This window comes from Heteronotia binoei, chromosome 2 (genome assembly GCF_032191835.1).
Source record: "Heteronotia binoei isolate CCM8104 ecotype False Entrance Well chromosome 2, APGP_CSIRO_Hbin_v1, whole genome shotgun sequence".
NCBI lineage: Eukaryota > Metazoa > Chordata > Lepidosauria > Squamata > Gekkonidae > Heteronotia > Heteronotia binoei.
Genome location: NC_083224.1, coordinates 60,855,602 through 60,882,820, shown reverse-complemented (window position 1 = coordinate 60,882,820; position 27,219 = coordinate 60,855,602). Strand labels below are relative to the sequence as shown.

Genomic DNA, 27,219 nt, shown 5'->3' with positions numbered 1-27,219 from the left:
TCTTCTAGGTCTATTAAGAATGGCACACTATACTGTTTCATTGCTAAGCGTGTAAATATTTTGGAGATAAGAGTGAAGACTGGTGTACTGATGTTACAAGGGCATTGATGGCTCTCTCAAGTGGTGATATAATCCTTTGTAATTGCTAAAAGGAAGGAGTCAGGAAAAGCTTTCTGCCAATTCACTAAAAACTGTCTGTTATTCTCCTTTTGCCAGTAATACCCCTCCTTACCAGGCTGATAAATGCATTAAATACAGAGAGATATGAAGACAGGCTTGAAGAGATAGGGCACATCAAAAGAACTACAGCTAGATGCCAAATTACAGCTCATTGTTGGACAGGACTGTTGCATTTCCCATTTAGTTACTGGTGCAAGATTTGGCTCATGCAAGGTCTTTGCACACCACCAAAGGGCACATCATCAAAATGTTTCCATCAGTTTGAGCTCTCTCAGCAGAACATCAATACATGCCTTCTGCTATGGTTTCCCCTTCACCTTCCTTGACGTCTTCAGCTTGTTCTTCTTGGTCTATGGAATAAAAAAAAACAGGATGAAATTAACAATTAAGCAGTTTCACAGCAAGCTAACCAAAATGGTATATTCTACTATCTACCCCAGTCACTTGGAAGTTGACCAAACAAGAAAATAAACAGGGAAAGGTGCCATAATCTTCCAACAGTGATGAGGGAGAAAAAGGAGAGCAGAGCACTACTGTCTCCAGTGGAAAACTTCTGGGAATATCTAATGATGCTTCATGATGACCTCATGAGTGTCTAGATGAGCTCCATCCCTTTTCAAGAGGAGGCCTCTTAAATGTAGAAGCAGGTTGCTCAGCATACATCTGTCCAGGAGCCTCCCACACTCCTGGTGCAGCTCCAGGTACTCATAAAGGATGGAGAACAAACTGTTAAGCTACAGGTATGATGTGACAATGATGGGTCCTAGGCCACTCAGGCCATTCAAGGCTGTCCTTGCACTCACACTTTTTTGCAATATCATGATTATATAGGTTATAGATTATATATGTTGGATTAGTTCTTAAAATGTATTAACTATGTATATTATTAACTATGTATAATTTTAATGCTGTTTTATAATTTTAATGTGTTTTAATTACTGTATTTATATCATGTCTTATTGAATGTTGTTAGCCGCCCTGAGCCTGCCTAGGCGGGGAGGGCGGGATACAAATAAAATGTAATAATAATAATTAATAATAATGGTGTGGGTGGATGGGAACTAATGAAGGCTGAAAACTCACACATGCTTCTCAAGTAAACATGGAGGCTGAATTTTTTTGGCTTAGCCCTGAAGTACATGGAATGGTGTACAGGGAAATCAGCTTTGAAAATATGGGCTTGGATCCTAAGCAGCATGAATTGTGCTAGAGGAAGGCAACTCCCCCATCTCTTTGACAATGCTCCCTCTAAACTGTGGAGTCCTGTGAGCAAAAATTCTACTTTGTAAGCTACTGGCATTAAAATTGTGAGCTACAGCATATAATTAGTTTGCTCTGGAGCCATTTTCTCTGGGCTAAGACAAAAATGTGTGAGTTGGAGGCTAAAAACCTGTGAGCTAACTCACACTAACACAGCTTAAAGGGAACACTGCTCACTAAAGCCTTTTTTGACACCCCACCCCAATATTCTTCCTTTGGGTCAGTGGACCAAAACAAACAGCATGGGTTGCAGCAAGAGCCGGTGATCAGTAAATATATATATATATATTGCCCTTGCTGCCTCTACAAATGGAATAGCTATTCTAATGGAGGAACTGCAGCTGCACCAGTGGAACAGCATCATAAGAGCTAAGTCACAGACAGTAATTTATCACCAGTTAATCATAACCAACTTGGATTAAGACAGGGGCTCCCAACATGGTGCTTGTGAGCAACATTGCATCCACCAACACCTTTCCTAGCATCCATCAAGTGTTTTTATAGAAAATGGACAGGGCCTGGTGGGGGTTTTGCCCAGCAAGGCCTTTGATTACCCATGGGGGAGTTGATTAGCTGTGCAGATTATTAAAAAAAAATTAAAATATTTTTAAAAAAAACATTGCTTTGGCAGCAGCTGCCACCTTGGTCTGTAGTGGGAAAATGCTGTAAGAGTGATGCAGATCCTTGGTGTGATGAAGGTAAGCTGAGACAGCCATTTTGTAGCTGGCTCCACCTTCTGCAGCAGCCATTCTGTGGCTAAATCCAGCACACCATGTCAAAATTCCAAAGTTGCCACCAGGCTCAAAAAGGTTGGAGACCACTGAATTAAAGGTATGCACTTCAAAGGCAAAAATCATGACTTCCAGGCAGGCCTGAGTGCCCAGAACATTGTAATTGAAATGCTTTCTTTACAAATCTTGGGAGATGAGAATTTATAGAAGGAAATGTCTCTCAGCAACATCCCATTTTAAGAACCAGGTGGAGTAATAAATGATGGCAAATGCTTGGCAATGGTAATCACTGAGTATTTATTACAGTCTACGGAGGTAGCTTCTGCTTGAAAAGTACAGAAAATTATAGATACTGTTATTATGTTCTCCCAGACAAATAATTTTTACATGACTTTAAACATTACACTTCCTCCAAAGGAATCCTGGGAATTGGAGTTGGGTAAAATGCTGAGAGACCGTTTGATTCTTTTCAGAGAACTACAATTTCCAGGGTTTCTGAATGACTGTCAAACCTGTTTAAGTCTGTAGTGAGAAAATGCTGTAAGAGTGATGCAGAGCACAGGTTTACACATGAAACATCAATGAGCAGCCAACTCTATGTATCATTGGCAAGCAACAGTAAAAGTGAAATGAAAAATAAATGTTCTACTACCGTCTTCCACCTCTATCCATTCTTCCTCTTCTTAAGCAGGACAAGCAGGGAAGGTGAAAGGGAATAATTAAAGGTTAGCCAAGGATCACAAAAAGCTGTGGCGTCAAGAAAGAATGGCCTTCTTAGTGCACACTGGTCCTTGTTTCACATGGGCATTCTCATCCAGCTTTCCTGTGCTAAGCATTTATTAAGCCAGGTATTAGCAAAGCCACAGAATATTAATTCTGGAGTACCCAGAACTCTCCCATATTCATATATACATAGAAATAAGTATATATGAAGCCCTCATTCACACACAAAGAGCAGTGAGTTGCATGCAAAAATTCTAGATATATTGTTTAGCTTCTGGCAACTCTAGTGAGCAGCAAAAAGCTCATTCCAAACTGCTGCTTCTATCTGACATATCAGTTACCATATGACATATCATACCACATATGAATTTTGAAGCTAGATTGAGTACTTTTAGAACATAGTTAGGAGAACCTCCCTCACCCCTATAATTTAAATCTCAGTTCCCAAAGACCCACTATTGCCCCTGCCTTACGGAACAGCTCATCATGGACCTCCATTCCTGCCCATTATGAGAAAGAGATGAAAAGCAATTTTATTTCAAAAGGTATTTTGCTGATATTTACTGTCAGTGCTGTCTTTGCCTTTGTTTGCTATCTTGGGCCGGTGGCTGACTTTTTAATGGTTATAGTTTGTAGTTTTCATACTAAATAGTGCTTTAAAAAAGTAGTTATTGATATCTCTTCCTGTCATATTTACTATTTGCCACACTGGGCCCTTTGAGGGAAAGGCAAGATATAAACATTTTAAAATAAACAAATCTTAATCTTACCTTCTTCCACACATTCTTCTGCAGCAAGCCACAAGAGAAGGAAAGAGAGAGCACTGTTAGAGCTGCAGTAATTATTCAGAATTATTCAGAATTGAATAGCTCTTGTCCCCTTACCTTCCTGCTCCCTGGAAAACAAAAGGAAACACACCCAAGTTAGAATGATAGCTGTTAAAAAAAAAAAGATTATACTTAAGAAATGTAATTCATCATGGCTCCCACCATGTACACTTTAGAGAAAGATATGCCTGCAGCATCCATTCTCTCTTCTCAACTGATTATCCAGCAGGGGGCAACATTTAATGTGCTGCTCAAAACAGTAGTAACTCTATGCAATAAGACAGCTCTGGTCACCTCGAATTCTTTGTTCAGGTGCAAATTAAGTGACTTTCCAGTCCTTACTGTTGATGCACAAAAGGAAGTCCCATTTACCTTCACTATAAGAAAAATGCAGAGCTGGACTAGAATGTGATGGTGTCTGGAAAACCCTTTTGGCTGTAGCAGCTTTAGCATGTTGTAGATATAATGGGGTAGATCCAGCTTACTTTTTCCAATGGCAGAATAAAGCTTTCCAGTCTCCCTCCTCCCACTGCAGCCCACTGATCACCACAAAACGTTTCCCCTAGGGAAGGCACAACAGGGGTCTGCAGCAAGAAGGCTGGCGCAGTAGAAATTGCCAGTTTAATTAGCATCCAACTGAAGCAGTTTGGCTAAGAATTCTTTGTCATAGATTCTTAACTCATCTATAATTCCCAAAGATCCCCGGAAAGAGACAAAGAAATCTGTCTCTGTAGTATATGTTGTTGTCTATTAGCGTTTTCGCACTGACCTTACTCGGGAGCGACGTCCCTCTTCACCGCGCAGCGTCTGTGCAGATTTCGCACTAATTGCTCCGCAGAACCCGGAAGAGCCTCAAAGTCCCGCGGCTTTTGCGTCGCAATTGTAAACTGGCCAAAAACCAGTTTACATTTGCGACGCAAAAGCCGCGGGACTTTGCAGCTCTTCCGGGTTCTGCAGGGCAATTAGTGCGAAATCCGCACAGACGCTGCGCGGTGAAGAAGGACGTCACTCCCGAGTAAGGTCAGTGCGAAAACGCCCTATGTTTATGGGTCTACTTCCTTTCTTTCTATGTTTTCCACCACTGGACAATTGGGTGCTGGCATTCAACCCACTTTATACTTTAGGGCTTTGGCAGCACCTGCTTAAAGGTGGTACTGCCAGTTCTGATCCACAAGTGTATCTATCTATACATCCCTACTCTGATTGACAGCCTGTGCCTTTTCTCCTATCTGTCCAAGAATTCATCTAATTACTTCCAAGGTCCAACCTCAGCAATGGCATAGATCCTACAAAACAGCATGGAGAATTTACATGCCAATGCTAAACTACCGCAGGATGGAAGGTGTGGTGGTGGTCTGGAAACCCTCCATGTTATACAGAAAATGCAGGTGGCATATATGGTATGGAGACTGTTTTGCTCCATGCTGTGCCTCACAGCTGTCCTTCTTTTCTGGTACTTGGTACTTGCTAATAAATACTTGTCAAGCCTTAGCATATTTCACATTGGACTCCCTATGTATGTATGTATTTATTTATTTATTTGTGATTTATATCCCTCCCTTCCCACCAAGGTGGCTCAGGGCGGCTTACAACAGATAAATCAAACATAAAATTTTAAGTTAGGTATTTAAGATATTTAAACATTTAAAACATTCAAAACATTTAAAACATTTAAGCATTGCGGCAGATAGAGCTACATTTAATGTAGTGTCCCCTTTCCCAAAGTCAGGCCTCAGATTCATCGGGAGCTCACAAGTCCTCTTCATCCCCCAGCGGGAGACATTCCCGGAAATGCCTAGAATGGCCCCACACGGGTGCCACCATTTTGATGGCATCACTTTCAGGTGACGTCATTGCAACAGCAATGCAGGGGGAGATTCCTTCCCTCACCTGGGGCTCTCCCTTCTTGCATCAGGTTGCTTTGGGCTGGGGGGACAGCATATGCTATGGCGTCAGACACCTGTTGAGGTTGATGCCGTGCAGCTCAAAAAAATGCTACCATATCATAAGCAGTAACTTTTGGAGCCATGGCAGAGACACCTAAGGATGGGGTAAGTACAGGAGCAGGTTGGACAGCAGATGTGCATGTTTGGATTTGATTTTTTGATCCATCTGTGAGCTGTTTTGTGTCGGCTTAAAGTGCCAGTCTGGACCCAGCCTTGGTTAATTACCTTTCCCTTATTGCCCTTTATTCATTGTTTGGGATTCCAGTGATATACCCACTACTGTTCTCATTCCCTAGCAGAGGGGTCCCCAAGCTTTTTCAGCCTGCATGCACCTCTGGAATTCTGACACAAGGGGTGCTTTTATACATTCTAAATAACACCTTCTCAGTCCAGTTGCAATGCACTTTGCAACTGGATTTTACTGTGTGAAATAGCAAAATCTGCTATTTCAAATGGTCCCTGAAGTGTATTGAAACTGTTACCGTTTTTGCACACAGCTTACCTCGCAGCCACAATCCTGTTCCCTCCGCAGCGTCTGGTCGGATTCCCACCATCTGCGCTGGAGTTACAGGAAGTGCCGCGGCTTCTGCGTAGCAAACGTAAACTGGGTTTTAGCGGTTTATGTTTGCTACGCAGAAGCCGGGCACTTCCTGTAACTCCGGCGCAGATGGTGCGAAATCCAACCGGACGCTGCGGAGGGAACAGGATTGTGACTGTGAGGTTAGCTGTGTGCGAAAACAGTCTGTATTACCCAGCATGTGTAAAAGTGCCCAAGGTGTGGTCGCAACCACAAAATGGCTGCAGTTGGAGGTGTAGTTACAAAATGGCTGCTACTGGAGGTAGAGCAAACCACAAAATGGCTGCTGCCAAAAGAGGCACCAACCACAAAATATCAAGGAGTAAGGTTATGGATAACTAGTAAATTTCAGGCCAAAGCTCTTCTTAACAAGAAACTTCTTTAAATGAACATATTGTTCAAAGGTATTTTCCTGCTTATACACAGCTTATCTTCAGTCACACTGTGAAGATCCTTTTACCGTAGTAGCTGCTGCCACCAAAACAATTATTTTGAATGGCCAATCAGAAACCCTGATGGGCAAAAGCCCACTTGGCCCTGCCAACTTTTTAAAGGCACTTGGTGGGTAGTGGGAAAGGTGTTCATGCAGGCACCATGGTGTTCATGGGTGCTACACTGGGGATCCTAGCCTGAGCAGATTCGCATGGCTCTGGTTTTCCCCTGCTGAATGCTGGGATAAGAGTCATTTTAATTAATATGCAGGTTTAGTGTCAGTTTATTCTTTGTGGGGAGAGGGGGCAGAACCATGAAACTTGAAGTAGCATGAAGCCCATTGCACATGTTAATGAATTACTTAAGGTTCATTTGATGCATCATCTGGAGATGCAGCTCAAATTACTGGACAGAACAGGTGTTGATAAAAATGGGAGGCCATGGCTAGATTACAAGGCAGGCTAGGAAAGAATATTTCTCAGTGGTATTAGCTAGATCTTTGGGGTCACAGAACTAGGCTTCCCAACCACCCCGCTTTGGCGGGAGACTTCTGGTTTTGCAGCTCCATCCCCCGGTCTCCAGAAATCGGGAAGCGGGGGGGTGGAGGGGGGGAGAACATACCTGTAGGGTATTGAGCTCCTGAGCAGTTTGTAAAACGGCTGCCCCTTTAAGGCTGGGCAGGAAGGAGGAAACAGGAAGGGCTTCGGAGAACGGCCCCTCCCTTTCTTTGCTTTCGTTTTCAAAGCAAGAGTTCTCCGGAAGAAGATCTGGTAAGTATTTGTGTGTGAGAGAGAGGGAGGGGGCAGGGAGGGGGGGATTCCCTGGTATGGAGGCCCTCTCCCCCCCTTTAGAAAGCATGGGGGGGAGGGAAATGTCTACTAGGCACTCTATTATTCCCTATGGAGAACAATTCCCATAGGAAATAATAAGGAATTGATCCGTGGGTATTGGGGGCTCTGGGGGGGGCTATTTTTTGAGGTAGAGGCACCAAATTTTTAGTATAGCATCTAGTGCTTCTCCCCAAAATACCCCCCAAGTTTCAAAACGATTGGACCAGAGGGTCCAATTCTATGAGCCCCAAAAGATGGTGCCCCTATCCTTAATTATTTCCTATGGAAGAAAGGCATTTAAAAAGGTGAGCTGTCCCTTTAAATGTGATGGCCAGAACTCCCTTGGAGTTCAATTATGCTTGTCACATCCTTGTTCCTGGTTCCACCCCCAATGTCTCCTGGCTCCACCCCCAAAGTCTCCTGGCTCCGCCCCCAAAGTCCCCAGGTTTTTCTTTAATTGGACTTGGCAACCCTACACAGAACAGACTATGTGAGAAACCGATGAGTGAATAGCAGCCATGCAAGAAACAGAAAAAGTGTGAGTGATGGGGAAAAAACAGGGCATCAAAAAAGGTACTAAGGATTTCCAGAATTACTAACATAACTAGGATACAAACAGCCTAAACTCTCAAGACAGTCTATCATTCTTGGATAACTCTATGTATATATCTTCCTGTTCCCCAAATCTTTATAACACAAGGATTTGTTATGCAAGAATTTTATAATGGGTACTCTTCATCTTTGTCAAAACCTGAGTAGGTGCTGTGTTCTACCTGTGGCTAACTAGAACCTGGAAAATGAAGACAGAAGAGGTGGTACAAATCTCTATATCCCATTCTCCCCCCCCCCCCCCCCCCCCAGTTTTTCCAGGTGCTAGTTTTTCTCTAGCCCTTTGTAGATTTTGTGTTGGCATTCTGTTCATGAAGAACAGGATCCCATTAGCTGCACATTTCAGGACCATGATACACAAAGTTGCCATATCATGTGAATACAATACAGCATGGATTTTCCATGTGGGTACAATTTCCATTCACATGAACCAGAACCATGATTTGCTATGGTACCAGTCTGTATGAATAGAAATTGGAAGTTCTACTTGTGAGGAAAATCTATAGGTTGCCTGAGTCACATGAGACAGTGCAGTGACCATGTGTATTAGGTGTATCACAGAGACCTGCACCATCCTGATACAAGCTGCTGGTGGGCTCTGACACCAGTGTTACCTCTGCAGGAGGTTTCTCTCAGCCAGTATGTCTATTCTAAGAGAGTGACCATTAATATATAGCAGGGGTGGCCAACGATAGCTCTCCAGATATTTTTTGCCTACATGCTGGCTGGGGCTGATGGGAGTTGTAGGCAAAAAAAATCTAGAGAGCTACTGTTGGCCACCCCTGATATATAGTGTTTTAAAAATATTAAACAAATGTTAACATTGTCACTGTCTATTAGCTATGATAAATAAAAATGAATCTTTCAGAATAATGTCTTCATTAGGCAGGCCACACAAAACCCAGCTCTTGTGTTCCAGATCACATGGGATTATTCCTCAGAGACATCTGTATTTCTAGTCAACTCACTCCTATACACTGAAGGGCAACTAGATCTGATGAAAATCACCTAGTGTGTTTTTAAGCTGAATTAGGGTTGCCAGCTCCAGGTGGATATGGAGCTGAACTGGTTCAAGCTACAATAGTAATCTATTGATTACTGAGTCTGCTTGCAGAGAGGGCAGGATAGAAACCTAAAGTAATAAATTATATAAATTATGTATGAAAGCAAATACTCCCCCCCCCCCAGCGCTTTTCTTCACAATTTACATTAAGTGTGACAAGCTCAAGGCCACAGAAAGTGCTTCAAGGCTAAATTGTGTTCCTGTCTCCTTAATCTTAGACCAACCCTGTAATGACTATACTACCCACATACTGGATATTCAATACGAATGTCCAAATGCATTGCAAAATCCACAGTAAATTTCTTTTTTTCTAAAGCTATAAGTCCCAGGATACCAAAATTTCCTTAACTTTCAGCATTTGAGCCACAGGCCTCTGTTCCTCTCTAACCACCTCGCTGAAGACAGAAATATCCCCATATCTTCCATTTCATTTTTGCTAAAGCTGCAAGTCCCAGGATACCCAAATCACCTTAGCTTTCAATATATAGTCTGTTTTGATGATCCACAGGTTGAAAATATGGACTTCAGGCAGAAATTCCAAACATCCCAAGGGGGAAAAAATAACGTAAGGCAATGGGGGGGGGGGGTGCTCCTGTTTGGCATGTAAATGTCCCACAGTCTCAGAGAAAGAAAAGAAGAATCGACAGCCTCTGTGAAAATGGAGAGGATGTGACTGCACAGTTCAAACTTAAGCAGCTTCAAGATGCTACCTCATTTATGCCCAGCCCTCAGCCCCACTCTAAGAGGCACTTATCTGAACTGGGAGCCTATACCATCCCCAAATTAGCTTTTAAAATTTCTGGAAATATCTGATCACGGATCTCCCAGCATCTCATTTGTTTAAGAATTATCTATTGCACCGTAAATAGGCATGCCAAAGGAACAAACCCCTTTCCATCTGCAAAAGAATGGAGTGGATGATTTGTGTTGGTAACATTTCTATAGTTGCTAAGAAGTGTAAAACCAAAACTGCTCACTACAACTTCTCTTATATTTCTTTGCGTCTTCATAATTTCCATTCACAAGAACACTCTAATCTGGAGGTTGGTTCCCCGCTCCTCTACATGAAGCCTGCTGGGTAATCTTGTGCCAGTCACAGTTCTGTTATAACTCCCTAAGTCCCACCTACCTCACAAGGGGAAAGGAAGGGAAAAGCCACTTTGAGACTCCTTCAGGTAGAGAAAACAGAAAATCAAGTCTTTCTTTGTTTTCCCCTCCAACAGCTGCTGACTTGTGGACTTTGCTTCTATCTGCCTCTTCTTTCAGCCAAACTAGACATTACAGTGACCACAGGTTGAACTTGTGACTTTTTGGCACTTTAAAAAAAATGCCACCAGGGCCCAATCATGATCAGGCCCACAGCAACCAGGAGATCTCTCCATACACATACCCCTTGTCAAGTACTGAAACAGCTGTGTGTTAAGATGCTGCAAATATCCAGAAAGATGCTGATGGCTTTTAAATAAACCTATAGCAGGAAAAATTAATGAAGGAATCTATGGCATACCACAGTACTGCATTAGCTCCTCTAGCCAGTTTATCCAGTGACATGAGTAAAACGTGGATTGGAACTACTCCAGATTCTCGTGTCCCAGAACTAATATAAAACATGATTCCTGCACCTCACAATGGAAAGGATGTTTCAATACTTGAAATGGCACAAGATTGCCTCGTCCACCCCCTCCTTCCACATGGCCAAAACTTTATCTCAAATGGTGCCTGTCCATGGGACTGGTGCATGACCACCATAACATCTAGTTTGGCTTCAATGGAATAATCTTTCAGATGGATGCCACCCTGATGGGATTTCAGAAGGGCTGTAATACTGAAACACAGTTTCAGTAATGCTGAACTCTTGGTGGTGAACTTTGGGGTTTCTTAATATTTGGATAAGTTCTAAGGACTTGTGTCGTCCAGCATTTTCTTGGGTAACTGTGGGGGGGAGGGAAGGAAAGTAAGGTCCCCTGTGCAAGCACCAGTTGTTTCTGACTCTGGAGTTACGTTGCTTTCACAACGTTTTCATGGCAGACTTTTTACAGGGTGGTTTGCCATTGCCTTCCCTAGTAACTGTATGTTATTAATCATATTTTTGCTGCCTGCCTGATTGGTTTTGTTTTAAGGTTTCTGCAATTCTTGCTTTATTGTTGATTTCTTTTATTTGTGATGATATAGCTTATTGTTATTTTTGTTACCAACATGGAGTCCTGGTTGCTTGAGATGGGCCTATAAATGTTTAAAAGAAATACATAAAATTTAAACTTAAATATATCCAAGTGTGGGTATTTAACTTTTAATATGAGTTTTGCCTTCCATTGAAACCTGCCCTTCCCCTGAAATGAACTCTCAAGTAGTGCTCATCTGAAAGCCAAAAGCCTCTCTTTAAGATGGAAGGACAAGTGACACTACTATTTCCATACAGGCCTGTTGATGAGGTACCCTGTACTAACTTAGCTGGCCCAGGCTAATCTAAGCTCATTAGACTTTTAAAGCTAGCAGGCTTTGATCCTTGTTAGCACTTGAATGGGAGACCACCAAGGAAATCAAGAGTTGCTATGCTAGAGGCAGGCAATGGCAAACTACTTTAATTTGCCCTTTGCCTTGAAAAACCTACGGGAGCACCATGTGTCAGCTGTGCCTTGACAGCACTTTTGGCTTTCATGAGGCACCCATGAATTATATTTGTTTCAACAAACTGTTCTCCGGCTGCAATGCCACTGAGGATGTTCTCCGCAGCTGAGAACGAAACATCTGGAAGAAAAACTTTCTCCAGTAGAACACGGCACTTGAGCCCGAAAGATTCTACAAACCTTAATGTTCTCTTATTTATTTATCTATTTATTTGTTTCAGAAATACTCATGGAAAAGAAGAAATGCACCCTAACTGCAAAAATCAACCTTTATTTAATACATTACAGGGATGGTATCATTTATTCAAAAGCTGGTAATGTTCTGACACATGTCATACTTCCTTACCTTTTGGTCTCATACAATCTGTTTCTTATTGGAGTTCTATAGATGACAGCCTAACCATGAACATCTGGTTAGATGGACCAGATTCAAATTCAAAAACTTTTGAATTTGCCACAGATCTCTCTTTTCAAAGAAAGGGTATGTGGATCATTGAAGGATGACACAGTAAGGTTCTTTCTGTGACAGAAGCCTTGAGCTCTGCTATCTTCAGGGGGCCTAAATTATGTCAGGTGATCTGCTATTAATAAATATTTGAATATTCACAATTCCATGTAATGACTTTTTTCATCCATTGACATAAAGATACAAATAGGAAATCTGAGTGACCATATAACCACTGCTATCATTATGAGTGAACAAAAAGTAACATATTTTCCACCTGGCCAGCACACTTATGGATCTGGAGAACAAAGAAAAACGTTTGGGCACCAAACACTTACTCTTCATATTCTTCAATGATTTCCTCAGTTTCTGACATTATCAGTTACCTGCCATGGGAGAAAAAGAAGGGGGGGGCATTAGAAATTGCAGCAGAGACATAAAACAGTATTGCTTAATGATCATCTTGTCAATCTACAGGTGGAGCTTGGAGATCTCCCAAAATTACAACTGATCTTCAGACTATGGAGATCTGTTCCCCTGGAGAAAACAGCTGTTTTGGAGGGTGGACTGTATGGCATTATACCCCACTGTGGTCCCTCCGGGAATTTCCCAAACCAAAGCTGGAACATTTCACTGGCAACTGTGTAAGATACTTATGACACTAGTGAAGTGTGATCTAAAAGTGTTCTTATAATCAGAGATATTGAGCATGTTAAGGCAAGCAACCTGACACTAAGGGAACTAATCCACTGATGTTGTCATGACCTATGTACCTCTTGCATTCAATATGGCGCAGCAGAGAAAGGGGGAAGCAAAATGGTTCCTCATTATTCTTTCAACTTTAAATTACTGCTTTGTGTGAGACTCGTGACTCAGCATGCCATGTCATGTGGCCTCTTTCCTCACACTATTGTTTTGATCTTCTGAATTATTCACCTCTACAGAGCACAGGCAAAAATATATATGTATCATGCTCTGCATCTTATTCTTTCCCACAGATTAAATATTAGCCCCAGAAAAGGTTCTGCAAAAGTGGCACAGAGGGAAGAGTCAGCCCCCCCCCCTACACACTAAGGTGCCACTCTGAATCATACGCCTGCAGGTTTGTAACCTAAAGTTCAAAAAATAGCAAGGTATCCATTTTGAGAGCTCCCAGGATCATGCCTATCTTGTCCCTTAACAGAGGTCCAGGATCAGAGGAAAGTACAAACCCTCCAACATCTGTAAGATAAAAATAGCTGCATATGCTTTATATTAAGTGGGAGAGTATCTCATGATATGGTAGTAGCAAGCAATATAGCAAACTGTTCCTATGAGGTATGCTTTCAGAAAGCACATCAAACAAACCAAGCACTAGTTTCATAAAAAGAGTAAATTGCCATGGCTCCTAGGAAAGACCCTTTAACATTTAGATATCACAAATAATGATACTAAACTTTGGCTATGCCTTGATGGGACTTCACATGGTAGAAATTAACCCCAAGTCATTGGTTGTACACTGGGGATTTTTTGTAGAAAATGTCCAACAGAGACTTATTTGCATATTAGGCCACACCCCTGATGCCAAGCCAGCCGGAACTGCGTTACTGTGCATTCCTGCTCAATGAAAGCCCTGGTTGTACACATGCTTGAGATAATATGGAGGATGTAACCTATGAATTCCCCAACCATGGATACAGCTGTGGTTATCTGGCACTGATTTATATAATCTACACTCAACATATTGGAAAAGTATCTCTGACTGAATCCAGACTGTCAGTTTAAGCTGGCACAAAAATGGGACCCAGGTAGATTAAAAAAAAAAAGTGTGTTCAAACACTCACACTTGCCTGCTGTCCCACTCCCACAATCGCCCCATCTGTAGGTGTCCCAGTCACACCTCAAAAAGCTACCACTTTGGAAGTGGTAGCAAATTGGAGGAGCACTCCTGGGGCACCTTTCTGGCCACCTGAATGGCCGAGGAGCACCAGAGTTGCGGTGGTTCAAGGACATGAGCACTGTGGACACTCATCTGAGGTGCGTGCCACCTGCCTGTCCCAGCAGTGGGCAGTGCATCATCTGGTTGTCCCAGGGTGCTTCTGTTTGTGCCAACTCACTTCTGGGTAAGCATGCTGCTGCCCCAAGCCAGCAGGCTGGACCCTGCTTCTGTTTCCTCACAAATGAAAAAATAATGCTCCTGCAGCCCTGGGCAGTTTCAGCTGCTGAAAACCATGCAGTCGAGAAGGCAAGTATTCTTTCTTCTCCAATGCAGCAGTCCCAATCCAAATCAGGCCCTGCTGCATGTGTTGTCACCAGGAACTAGCAGCTATAGTATAGCTGCAAGTCTCCACGGCAAACTCATGCAGTTTGTAATGTCCAGTTGCTCCCCATGTCTGCCTTCCCGCATCTGTCTCACCCTGGGGAACAAAGAGGAATGGCAGCCTTTCATTAGCATGCTACAGAAATAAACTAGAACACTTTGTTGATCTGTGATTCTCCCAGACCATCAAAGCTCACTGGGGACTGTGGTCCCAAGTTGTCAAACCCTTTTAAAAACAAAATGAAATAAAGCCATCTGCTCAAAACCATATTCTAAGAATGCCTCTTACCTTTTTGCCAAGCTACTGAAATTATGGCTACCACTGAATTGCAAAAAGGAAGTAGAAGACCATGTATCAAGTACTTCTAATAGTATAGTACTTCACCGCCATGACAACCAAGGAAGGAAATAAATAGGAAACAGAGAGTGAGTATAAATGGGCAATTTTCTCAGTGGAGGGTGGTAAGCAGCTGGGGTCATTTTGTAGAAAAATAAGTGGTGGAGCTCATCCAGGGATTGTTATGCAGCTGCACTACTATTCAATGGACAAGGAGGTGGAACTCTCGGAGGAGGTGGAACTCTCAGAAAGGTTCAGGTGCTGCACTAGGGTTGCCAAGTCCAATTCAAGAAATATCTGGGGACTTTGGGGGTGGAGCCAGGAGACATTGGGGTGGAGCCAGGAACAAGGGTATGACAAGCATAATTGAACTCCAAGGGAGTTCTGGCCACCACATTTAAAGGGACCGCACACCTTTTTAAATGTCTTCCTTCCATAGGAAATAATGAAGGATAGGGGCACCTTCCTTTGGGGCTTATAGAATTGTACCCCATGGTCCAATCGTTTTGAAACTTGGGGGATACTTTGGGGAGAGTCACTAGATACTATACTCAAAATTTGGTGCCTCTACCTCAAAAAACAGCGCCCCCAGAGCCCCCAAAACCTCCAGATCATTTCCCCATTATACCCTATGAGAATCTATCGCCACATAGAGAATAATGAAGTACTCAGCAGACTTCCCCCCCCCCTCCCCATTTCTGGCAACACTGAAGGAGGATTGGCCTCTCTACTCATGAGTTGCTGCCAACTTCTTCAAAGTAACACAGACACCCCATCCCAAGAGGAAGCCTTTCAATCAGCGACTGAAGCCTCCGGAGGTAGAAATGCACATGGTCCTCTGGGGGCGGAGCTCCCCCTCCCTCCATCGGCCAGACTCCCGAGGAGATGCCTGTGGCAGCCGGAGAGGATGCAAGGACTACGATTCCCAGCATGCACCTCACGAAGGGAGACCGGACTGGAGCGAATAGCAGGCCGGCGGTGGGCGAGTCTTTGTGACCCGGAGGAAGGGAGAAGCCTAAAACCTGCGAGGGAGGGAGGCAGGCAGGGAAAGAGACATCATGCCATTTCCCCCCCACCCCCCACTTCCACATTTTTGGAGAGCGGGGGAAGAGGCTGCTAAACCAGGGATCCCCCGGCAGGGCGGGGGGGTTGGGAAGCCTAAGCTGCGCTCATGTGAGCTCCCACTGAATCTGAGGCCTAGTAAGCAGTGGGGTGCCACAGGACTCAGTACTGGGTCTGATGCTTTTTAACTTGTTCATTAATTATTTGGAGTTGGGAGTAGGCAGTGAAGTGGCTAAGTTTGCAGATGACACTAAATTGTTCAGGGTGGTGAGAACCAGAGAGGATTGTGAGGCACTGCAAAGGAATCTGTCGAGACTGGGTGAGTGGGCATCAATGTGGCAAATGAGGTTCAACATGGCCAAGCACAAGGTAATGCACATTGAGGCCAAAAATCCTAACTATAAATACAAGTTGATGGGATGTGAACTGGAGGAGATTGACCAAGAGAGAGATCTTGGGGTCATGGTAGATAATTAGCTGAAAATGTCAAGACAGTGTGCAAATGCAATAAAAAAGGCCAGTGCTATGCTGGGAATTATTAGTAAGGGAACTGAAAACAAATCAGCCAGTATCATAATGCTCCTGTATAAATCGATGGTGCAGCCTCATTTGGAGTACTGTGTACAATTCCGGTCACCGCACCTCAAAAAAGATATAGCTTTGGAAAAAGTGTAGAAAAGGGCAACTAGAATGATTAAAGGGTTGGAACAGTTTCTCTATGAAAAAAAGGTTAAAATGCTTGGGGCTCTTTAGGGGTGACGTGATAGACTGAGGGGTGACATGATAGAGATTTATAAGATTATGCATGGGATAGAGAAGGTAGAGAAAAAAGTACTTTTCTTCCTTTCTCACAATACGAGAATTCATGGGCACTCAATGAGATTGCTGAGCAGTCGGGTTAGAACAGATAAAAGAAAGTACTTTTTCACCCAAAGGGTGATTAACACATGGAATTCACTGCCACAGGAGGTGGTGGTGGCTATAAGCATAGCCAGCTTCAAGAGGGGATTGGATAAACATATGGAGCAGAGGTCCATCAGTTGCTATTTGCCACAGCGGATTGTTGAAACTCTCTGTCTGGGGCAAGTGATACTCTGTATTCTTGGTGCTTGGGAAGGGCAACAGGGTGAGGGCTTCTGGTGTCCTCGCCCCACTGATGGACCTCCTGATGGCACCTGGGTTTTTTGGCCACTGTGTGACACAGAGTGTTGGACTGGATGGGTCACTGGCCTGATCCAACATGACTTCTCTTATGTTTTTATGTTCTTATGTTCATCATCATTATAATAACCTGGGGCTGAAGGCTGAAAAAACTTCCTATGTCTTTTGTGGTGTTAGCCCATGACTCATGTTGCTGATGTCTGGAATAAACTGCACACAGTCAGTACAATGCATGCGTCAAAATAAGAGCGAAAAGGACACTGTTGGCTAGGGCATGGTTTAAGCTTTCCAGAAAACAACAGCACTATCTACAGTTATCTGATACATGGTTTTCCAGCCAGGACTTGCTTGGATTCTAAAAACTTGGACTTACCAATATAACTCCAAATGGAGCCTGCCCTTTCTTCCATATATCTGTTGCTCAACAGCACAGTTCTCTTAAAATAGGGGACAGGAGATTAGCCACACTGTCACTCAGCAGTGATAACAAAGAGCAAGGAGTGTTGTATGATGTAAACTAGCAGTGCTCACAGTGATTAGAATGAGGCCTGGCTGAAGGAGGCATTGTAAGAGGGGCACAAATGTAATCAGAGTCTTTGCTCTCTTTTGTGTTTCTGCCCTTATAATGCTCTTCTTTTCCATCCACATAAAAAAATAAAAAAAAAACCTGATCTCATAAAACAGCCTATATCGGTTTCCTTTTGTGTTCCTCTTTTACTTGTTTTCCCTATACTAATCGCCAAAAGCAAGTTATGGATTTAAGAAAGAAGAAGGATGCATTGCCTTGTACGCTATCTAGAATCTCCATTTGCACGGGGGGAGGGGGGTATGATTTTTACCTCCTCTGATTCCTCCCCCCCGCTCAAGCTATTCTGGGGAGGCATAGCTTAGGAAAAGCAGTTTGGGTGGTATGTCGGCGGGGCCATAGCCAGGATTTCATGTTTGGTGGGGCCCATAGCAGGATTTGTTGTTTGGGGAGACACCTAGTTTTGGGGCCCTGGGCTTTCAGCACTGTAAGCTTCCTTGAGTTCCACAACCTAACCCCCTTTTGCCTAGGCAGTCACAGCAGTTCTGCTCCCCCACCACTTTCTTATTTGCCCCTCTCTGAGAGAGACAGAGACCTCTTGACTCTCCCCCCCACTCCCCCTCCACTTTGCTCTGCATGCTGTGATAGGGAAGGAGAGAGAAAAAAGCAATGCTACTGCTTGTTCAGAGTGGCGGTAAGCAAAGGGGTCAGATTGGTAAGCAAAGGCAGTAAGCAAAGGGGCCATACAGTTGGAAAGGGGGGTGGGTTGAAAGGATGGGCCTTCCCCCCTGGCCCCCACTGTAGCTACTGGCCTGTATGTCGGGCTGCTGTGGGAGGGGGCAATCAGCGAATATTATTCCTTCTGTCACCCTATGCAACCACACAAACTCTAAGAAGGATTCGTATAACCTTCAAAAACTCTAGGAAGGATTTAGATACACCTAAGGTTGCCAACCTCCAGATGGGAAGTGGAGATCTCCCAGGATCACAGCTATTCTCCAGATAATATAGATCAGAGAAAATGGCTTCTTTGGAAGGTGAATCTTATGGCGTTATGCCCCAAACCCAGCCCTTCTAGGCCCCACTCCCAAAATCTCCAGGTATTTATTTCCTAGAAGTTGGCAACCCTATTTATACACTACTGTTCTCCACATTGGGGGCTTAAAGTGGTGTACAATATTGTTCTCCCCACTTCTACTTTATCTTTACTACTACTACAGCCCAGTGAAGATGTTTAAGCTGAGAGAGTGACTGGCTGCCACAAGGTGACTCAGTGAGCTTCCATGGCAAAGTGATGACACTCTTCTAGTCCATCACTTCCACCACTCTACTATGGTGGCTCTCAATTAAGAGCAGTAGATTCAGGAAACTATTACAGACTAGTTCTTTGGGCCTTTCAGAGGTTTCTAACATCTCTGCCAAGATATCTTATCTGTAAAAAAATGACAGTTGTGTCAAGCAGAAGGCGGGGAAAGACCCACAAACTGAAGAGCTTAACTATTTACGTCAGTAACAAAGTAACACTGGTTACAGCCCAACAAAATCTAATTGATTACTTAAGTCATTTGGAAAATATTTTTCCTGCCTTTTCCCCTGTAGAAACTCAAGGCAATTTATCAGCCCAGTGGGTTTCAGTAACAGTTTTAACATGTACTTAACTTGCATATTAAAAGTTGTAGGATATGAAAGACTGGTTAACAGCCGTGTTGCAAATAATTTCTAATAGAGAAGCTATGAGAAACAACTAGGGCTAAGAACATTCTCTTTTGGACTCCAAAAGAATCAGATTTAAAATGTTTATTTTAATTTTACTTCGTTTTATCCCCACTCTTCTCCAAAATAGTGACCCAAATTGTTCTCATCTCCTCAATGGTATCCATACAACAAACCTATGAGGTAGGTTAGGCTGAGAGCGTGTGACCGGCTTTCAAGGGAAAGAGCCATGTGGGAGCAAAGTTCTACTTGTCAGATTTTTTTTCTCTGTTCTGTTCAAGCTAACAGGTATTGTACCCTCTAGAGCTGTCAGCTCTGGATTGGAAAATACCAGGAGATTTTGGGGGTGGAGCTGGAGGAGAGTGGGGTTTGGGAAGAAGGGCTTCAGTTAGGGTTGCCAAGTCCAATTTAAGAACTATCTGGGGGCCTTGGGGGTGGAGCCAGGAGATATTAGGGGTGGAGCCAAGATCAAGGCTGTGACAAGCATAATTGAACTCCAAAGGGAGTTCTGACCATCACATTTAAAGGGACAGCACACCTTTTCAATGCCTTCCTTCCATAGGAAATAATGAAGGATAGAGGCACCTTCTTTTGGGGCTCATAGAATTGGACCTCCTGGTCCAATCGTTTTGAAACTTGGGGGATATTTTGGGGTGAGGCACTAGATGCTCAAAAAACAGCCCCCCCCCCGAGCCCCAGATACCCAAGGATCAATTCTTCATGATTTTCTATGGGAATAAATCTCCATAGAGAATAACAGAGTTCCCAGCAGACATATCCCTCCCCTCCCCCCGCTTTCTGACGACCCTGAAACGGGGGGAGGGCATCCAAACCGGGGGATCCCCTGCCACCACCTGGGAATTGGCAACCCTAGCTTCAGTGCCATAGAGTCCACCAGTTTATCTTGGTGAACTGATCTGTCACCTGGCGATCAGTTGTAATCCTAGATCTCCAGTGTACTACCCCAACCATTAGACCACCACAGTGGTCTAATCAGGCCTACTAATTAGCTCACTGGGTTCAGCTGGAGCAAGGAGTTTGCTCATTTCCCAGAAGACTCCTTGGAAATAGCATGGTGATTGGTTGAAGGAGGTCAGGAGATCCATGGCCCTCATTTTCTACAAAATGTAATCTACTTTGCTAGGCCTGATTCCCATTCTGTACTCTATTTCCTCTTCCTATCTTTTGTTCCTACATTCACCAGATGCTATAGCTATCATGCTGCTTGCTCATGGATTGAAACTGCTAAAACTTTAAGTTTAGTCCTTTGCCGCAGAAACCATGTTCAGTGTACTTAGGAAATGAGCTTAGTTATTTTGAGTGCTTGGACCCTTCACTGGAACTATATTTTGTTTTAAAAATCTTTTTTTTCCTTTATTTATTTATTTTAATTTTTGTTAATTTCTAGTCTGCCCTATCCCATAAGCAGGCTCAGGCGGATCACAACAGCAATAAAATTAGAAGTAAATAGTTAAAACAATAAAACAATTAATTTATTGTTTGTTTGTTTATTATTTTATTTTATTTTACCTATTTTATTGGATTTATATCCTGCCCTCCCCACAAGCAGGCTCAGGGTGGCTAACAACCATTATGGCCATAAAACATAGAATCATAACACGATCAATAACAAGTACTATATAATATGATAAAATACAATATAAAAATCATTTAAAAATGCAACAATCAGTGAAACATTCTTGCCAGTACCGTCCAGCGATCTCATAAGGTACAGCATTGATAATATTGGAGCAAAGATGATGACAAAGTCAATCAGTTCTGCAGCAACTTGGCAACAGTCTCCCAAGTTATTCACTAAATGCAAGATGGGATAATTCAGTCTTGCAGGCCCTGTGGAACTGAGAGAGGTCTCACAGGGCCCTGATGTTATCTGGGAGTGAGTTTTCCCATGTAGCAGCTGGCCCTGGTGGTACTCAGCCGGGCCTCCTTTGGCTTGAGGATCACCAGGATATTCTGTCCCTGAATGCAGTACACTCTGGAGAAGTTGTGGAGAAAGATGGTTCTGATGGTAGATGAGCCCCAGGCCATATAGGACTTTAAAATAAATCTGGAATGCCACAGGCAGCCAGTGCAGCGCTTTCAGTGCAGGTTGAATGTGCTCCTGTATGGGGAGTTCTAATAACAATCTGGCCGCCACATTCTGCACCAGCTGCAGCTTCTGAGTTTGAGACGAGGGCAGTCCCATGTAGAGGGCATTACAGTAGTTTAGTCTCGAGGTAGGGTTGGCAAGTCCAAGTCAAAAAATATCTGGAGACCTTGGGGGTAGAGCCAGGAGACATTGGGGGTGGAGCCAGGAGCAAGAGTGTGACAAGCATAATTGAACTCCAAAGGGAGTTCTGGCTATCACTTTTAAAGAGACTGTACACCTTTTAAATGCCTTCCCTCCATTGGAAATAATGAAGGATAGGGGCACTTTCTTCTGGGGCTCATTGAACTGGACCCTCTGGTCAAATTATTTTGAAACTTGGAGGGTGTTTTAAGGAGAGGTACTGTATGCTATGTAATGTTTGTAATATGGTAAGGAAGCATTGGCACATTGTAAGTGATACTGGAGGTTGTGAAATGCCACCACAAATAAGATTGCGTCGCACTTATCCCATTAGGGATAAATTGGTAAGATCTAGAGAATACCAATTGGTCAATCATACTCTTAAAAGGCACTTTGCTTGTAAAAGGTGTGCAATTTGTCATTTATCTATGAATGTCAAAGAGTATTATTTTGCTGAAAAGACTAGACCATTTGTTCTAAATCATTACTCTACATGTGCTACCCGCTGTGTTGGGTATTTGATCATCTGTGGGTGTGGCCTAAGGTATGTTGGCTGCACTACTCGCGCCTTTAGAGTACGTATTCTGGAACATGGGAGCAGACTTAGGAGCCATGTGATTGAAGCTCCTGTGGTCAGCCATGTTATGCAAAAGAATCATGACTGTGAAGATTTTTGTTTTTTCACCATATACAAATATGAACAAACAGACAGAAATGAAGACGTGCACAAGATCCTGCTGCAAAAAAGAGGCATACTGGATACACCAGTTGAATTGCATTTCTCCATATGGACTGAATATGACCAATGATTTGACATGCTTTTTATGAATGGTCTTCTTTATTATGAGTGTTGTGCATAATTTGCCTGTGTGATAACATATTTTTGTATAAATTATGAGATTTGACATTCTTCATATGGAATATTTTGTATGCTGTATCTGCTATGATATAGTTTGTGTCTTTTAGCATGTTGCATTAGAAATATGTTACTTTACCTTTAAGAGGTTCGTGTAATGGCAGCTGTAAATGAGATGTTTGCCTTTTTAAACATGTTAGTTGCACCATTAGGGTGCGCAAGAAGCCACATACTGAGCTGTAGCCAATATGAAATTGCTGCTGGAGACGCTCTGCGTCCCTCTTTTTTGAAAATTGTGTAAAGAATCTATATAATTGAATCAATATGTAAGTATGATATATTTTTTCACTGGAAGAGGGTTGGTGATGTCTGAATGTCCTTCTGATATTTTTGTATAATATTTTCTTTTGTTAGTGGTCCCAGGTCTGATGAAGACTGGAAAGAAACAAGTACTTAATTGATTGGCTTGTCACCACACTACTTTGGGACTTGAATATACATGTTTTGGACATTTGGACTGATTTCTATATACTTCTTAGTAGATTGGTCACTAGCTTGCATTTTCTGTTGTGTTATTCATGGTTTGTGGCAGAATCAGGAACCAAACTAGGAATCAAGCTGGGAGTTTCATTCACGAACTGAACTGGTTCATGGTTTGTGACCCCGCAAACCCCATTGAAAAAGACTGCAGTCCCTTTCAATGACATTTGCAGAAAGCACAGAAAACAGCTAGGCAGTGGGGAGCAGGCTGCTCCCTGCTACTCAGCTGTTTTTCACTCTTTCTTGTGCAGTCCCTTTAAAACCTTGCTTTCTGCTCTGTTCACAAACTGCTTTAAAAGTTTGCGGAAGTTCATCACAGTAGACCCATAATGAATTTTGGTTTGCAAACCACAAGCAGGGCAAGATTTGTGATGAATTTTGCTCCATGGTTCAATTCTTGCCCATCCCTCATCATACATCAATTTGAGCCTTGCATAGACCTTGCTGAGCACCTGTGACTGCTTGAAACATTCCTGAGTCTCAGCAACAGCTTTCAGCAAATCCAGCCTGTCTACTGCAAGTTTGAAGCAAATCTTCAAACTAAGTGAAATCGGAGTGGTTTGGAAAGGAGGTTTTGCACAGCTCTACAAATAACTCCCATGTGTCAAGCCATCTGTTGCTCTTCCATACCACTCTGTCCCTCTTACTCTCTGGAACTAAGTATCAAAGCTTTGAATATTCAAGTCATGTATAACAGCTGTATGATAACAGAATCAAGAATGTGACTGCCTCAGTTCATATAGCTGTGTGAGATCTTGAGTGGGTGTATTTTACAATAACATCCAGTACAGGAGGGTTGTATATGTCTGGATATCAGACTTTAAGACATCCAGTATACTCTTTGAGAAACTAATCTATACAGTTTGGAGATTTAAAACACTGTAAATCAGAGTTCCCTGTTGCTTTGTACCCTAGACTTGTAAGACAGTAGGTAATTTTCATATTGTTACTTGCCCCATGACCAAACAAACCTTCTCAACAAATCAGAAGAAGTAAATTTTTGAACCATCGTTGTATAAACGGAAGATATTATAATAGAGAATTGTTAACAATGGCATCCTAAGCAGAGCTACACCCTTCTAAATCCACTGATAGTTAGCTGGCTTAGAAGGGTGTAACCCTGCTTAAGATGGCACTTGTCAGTCTAGATCATAAAAGAATTATGTGGCAGAGGTTGGCTCCAAACTGAGATCTCCCAAGCTCAATCTCAGCCAGTGCCTGGTTCCAGAAACTGGCTGTTCTGCCAGGGCTCAGTTGCAGAATACATTAACAAAGATTGTGCTCTTCAAGATGCAAGAAATACTTCTCCCACCAATGTGTCACCATATTGATTATAAGTTCAAATATCTCTGAAATTATTGGAAAGACTTTGCTAGTCAGAATGTGTGATTATCAGGCTGGCTTGATGAACCCAGAGCCTCTTGATTTAGAAATGAAGCACTGGAAATCTCCTGATCCATACACCCCATGTCATTTGAGAACTATGTGCCGCATCTTGTGTTGCTACTGGCTAGTTTTTTTTTATAAATAGGTTGGCACTACTTTAAATGCTTCCAAGTAGTTTCAATAGCCTCTTCGCTGATTTAATGAGAGAGCCAGTTTGGTGTAGTAGTTAAGTGTGTGGACTCTTATCTGGGAGAACCGGGTTTGATTCACCACTCCTCCACTTGCACCTGCTGGAATGGCCTTGGGTTAGCCATAGCTATTGCAGGAGCTGTCCTTGAAAGGGCAGCTGCTGTGAGAGACCTCTCAGCCCCACCCACCTCACAGGGTGTCTGTTGTGGGGGGAGAAGAAATAGGAGATTGTAAGCCGCTCTGAGTCTCTGATTCAGGGAGAAGGGCGGGGTATAAATCCACAATTCTTCTTCTTCTTAATTCTATCACTTCTAAACTCTGCTGAATGCCACAAACACTTGCTCTCTCCTCATTTAAAGCATTTCAGTCTTCTAAATATTTATACATGTCCTGTTGTAATAGAAGAGTTGGTTTTCATATCATACTCCACTTTTCTCTACCTTAAGGAGGCTCACAATAGCCTTCCCCTCCTTTCCCCACAACAGGCACCTTGTGAGGGAGGTGGGGCTGAGAGAGTTCTGAGAGAGCTGGGACTGGCCCAAGGTCACCCAGTAGGCTTCATGTGGAAGAGGAGTGGAGAACCAAACCTGGCTCTCCAAATTAGAGTCTGCTGCTCTTAACCACTACACCTTGCTGGCTCTAAGAGCCATACACTAAGAAATCAAACCAATGTTCATTTAAATCAGTACAAATCTGATCGACAGGCTCAGATCATAGACATAGGTAATAGGCACATCCTTTTTGCAAAACATTGTCTTAAAGTTTCCAACTTCATGATAGACACAACTAATTTAATAATGGGAAACTATATTTTTTCCCCTGGAATAAAATACTTTAAGCATAAAAGAATGCAGAAGGCCCAGAGCATCTCCCACAGAAAGGATATTGATTAGTGCACATCAGTATTTGTACATCAAATAGGCTGATTGGAATGCTCATAATCAGTCTATTCTCCACAAGTAATTAGACAAGCAAGTTTCCCACCATTAACAGAAAGTAAGGCTTTTTGTCTTGCAGAAAAAAAACAACAGTAACTCTTATTCAGGAGAATGGTAACATTATTCAGGAGAATGGTACAGGTATTAGCTCAAAATAAAATGAATGCCAAATGTCTTAGTCAATCATCTTCCTGCTAATCCAGTGAGGATATGAAAAGCATTAATCAGTGGAATTAAGCTGCAGAAAGCACATCAAGGAAATCTAAGAATGATTCATAATCAATATGAATGTGTGTTGTTGCTGCTAATTCCTCCTCCTTGAATAGGTCTATACTAAATTGCTTTTTGCTATATCCACTCTGCAAAAACTGATCCAGTTGCCAAGCCACCTGAGCACCTATTGTGATTTAACACCATTTTTAAAGAGATGCCGTATTTAGACAAGCAGTTGAGCAAAGAGCACTGAATGCGTTTTACTTAATTTTCATTTTCATCTAGTTCCAGTGCTACATCCTGACTTCAGCAACCTGCTCATCCCCAGATTCTCTGCCTGTATCTGATATCTGCTATGTGATCTGATGAATACATGCCAGAACATCCCTCAGTCTACCTACTGATGCTCCATTTTGCATACAAGTCTGAATTCTGTGCCACACATTATGATGCAGAACAGACAATAATGCCTTTGCAGTCAGAAAAGTTTCCTTTACACAGCTTTCAAATTAGCAAGAAGAAATTGAGACTTTTGCCTGTGAGACAAGAACAGGCAGGTTAAGAAGGGCACTGTTTAGACTAAGGTTTCATCCCCATTTTCATATAATCCCCAAATATAGTAGGTACACCAAGTCATTTAAGAAGAAAGAACCTAAGCCTTACCTCTTGTCCAGAGAACAGGGGAGGGTCCTTCCAGTGGAAACAAGTGTTGAGTCTGAGCAAGGCAACTTCAAAGAGTGAGGCTTTAACAAGAGCACCCCAGCCCAACCCACCGCCCCCAAGCCAGATGCCTGGCTGGAGGAATGCCATCAGGGAACAGCTTGGAATGCTAAACTTTGTGGCTATTTTGGCAGCGTCGGCTGAACCCTCTTGCGCAACTCTTTTCTTCCCTCCCATGAGCCCATATAAGCACTTGCTATTGTATGGCCTCAGAGAATTGCTATTTTAAACCTGAGATATCCAAGTGCCCAAGAGTCCAACACAAGTCAGCCAGCTGTCACTCTCAAGAGGCTTGAAACTCTGATATGAATTGTGTGTGAGTGTTGCCCCACAGAAGACAAAATACAGAAGGCTAGCAAATGAACTGCAACACTTAGTTTTGTTCTTCTGCCCCATGCTGTTAATTCGGTCATCACAGGCCTTCAACTGCCTATGCAGCTGCTTCTGCAAATGGGAGGGAACAAAGGATGGAGCTAATTTTAAAGGGCCTGCTTAGGAAAGTTGGAGGTTTATACCAACACTGCTTGAAAAAGCTGGAGGTTTATACCAACACTATTGGACTGGAGACCCTAGAGGTGACTTTCCAAAACAAATTGGGGTACTCGAGTCTTTTTCTGTTAACTACACAATATCCTTGTCCTTACATCTAAATTCCAGTTAGAAGGGCTGACCCCCTGAACCTGGAATTCTCTTATCTTTAGATCTGACTTTTTGCAAAGAACAAAGTTCTCACCCAAAT

At 42.8% G+C, this 27,219-nt stretch overlaps 1 long non-coding RNA gene across 1 annotated transcript; it reads right to left on the bottom strand.

Annotated features, from left to right (window-relative positions):
• Window positions 1–256: 256 nt before the first annotated feature.
• On the bottom strand, window positions 257–26,744 carry LOC132566281 (uncharacterized). Its single transcript, XR_009555050.1, has 5 exons — window positions 26,424–26,744; window positions 12,578–12,636; window positions 3,665–3,682; window positions 2,824–2,853; window positions 257–530 (listed from the first exon to the last, which is right to left on the bottom strand). It is a non-coding gene; the product is annotated as an uncharacterized LOC132566281 (long non-coding RNA).
• Between the last annotated feature and the right edge of the window lie 475 nt (window positions 26,745–27,219).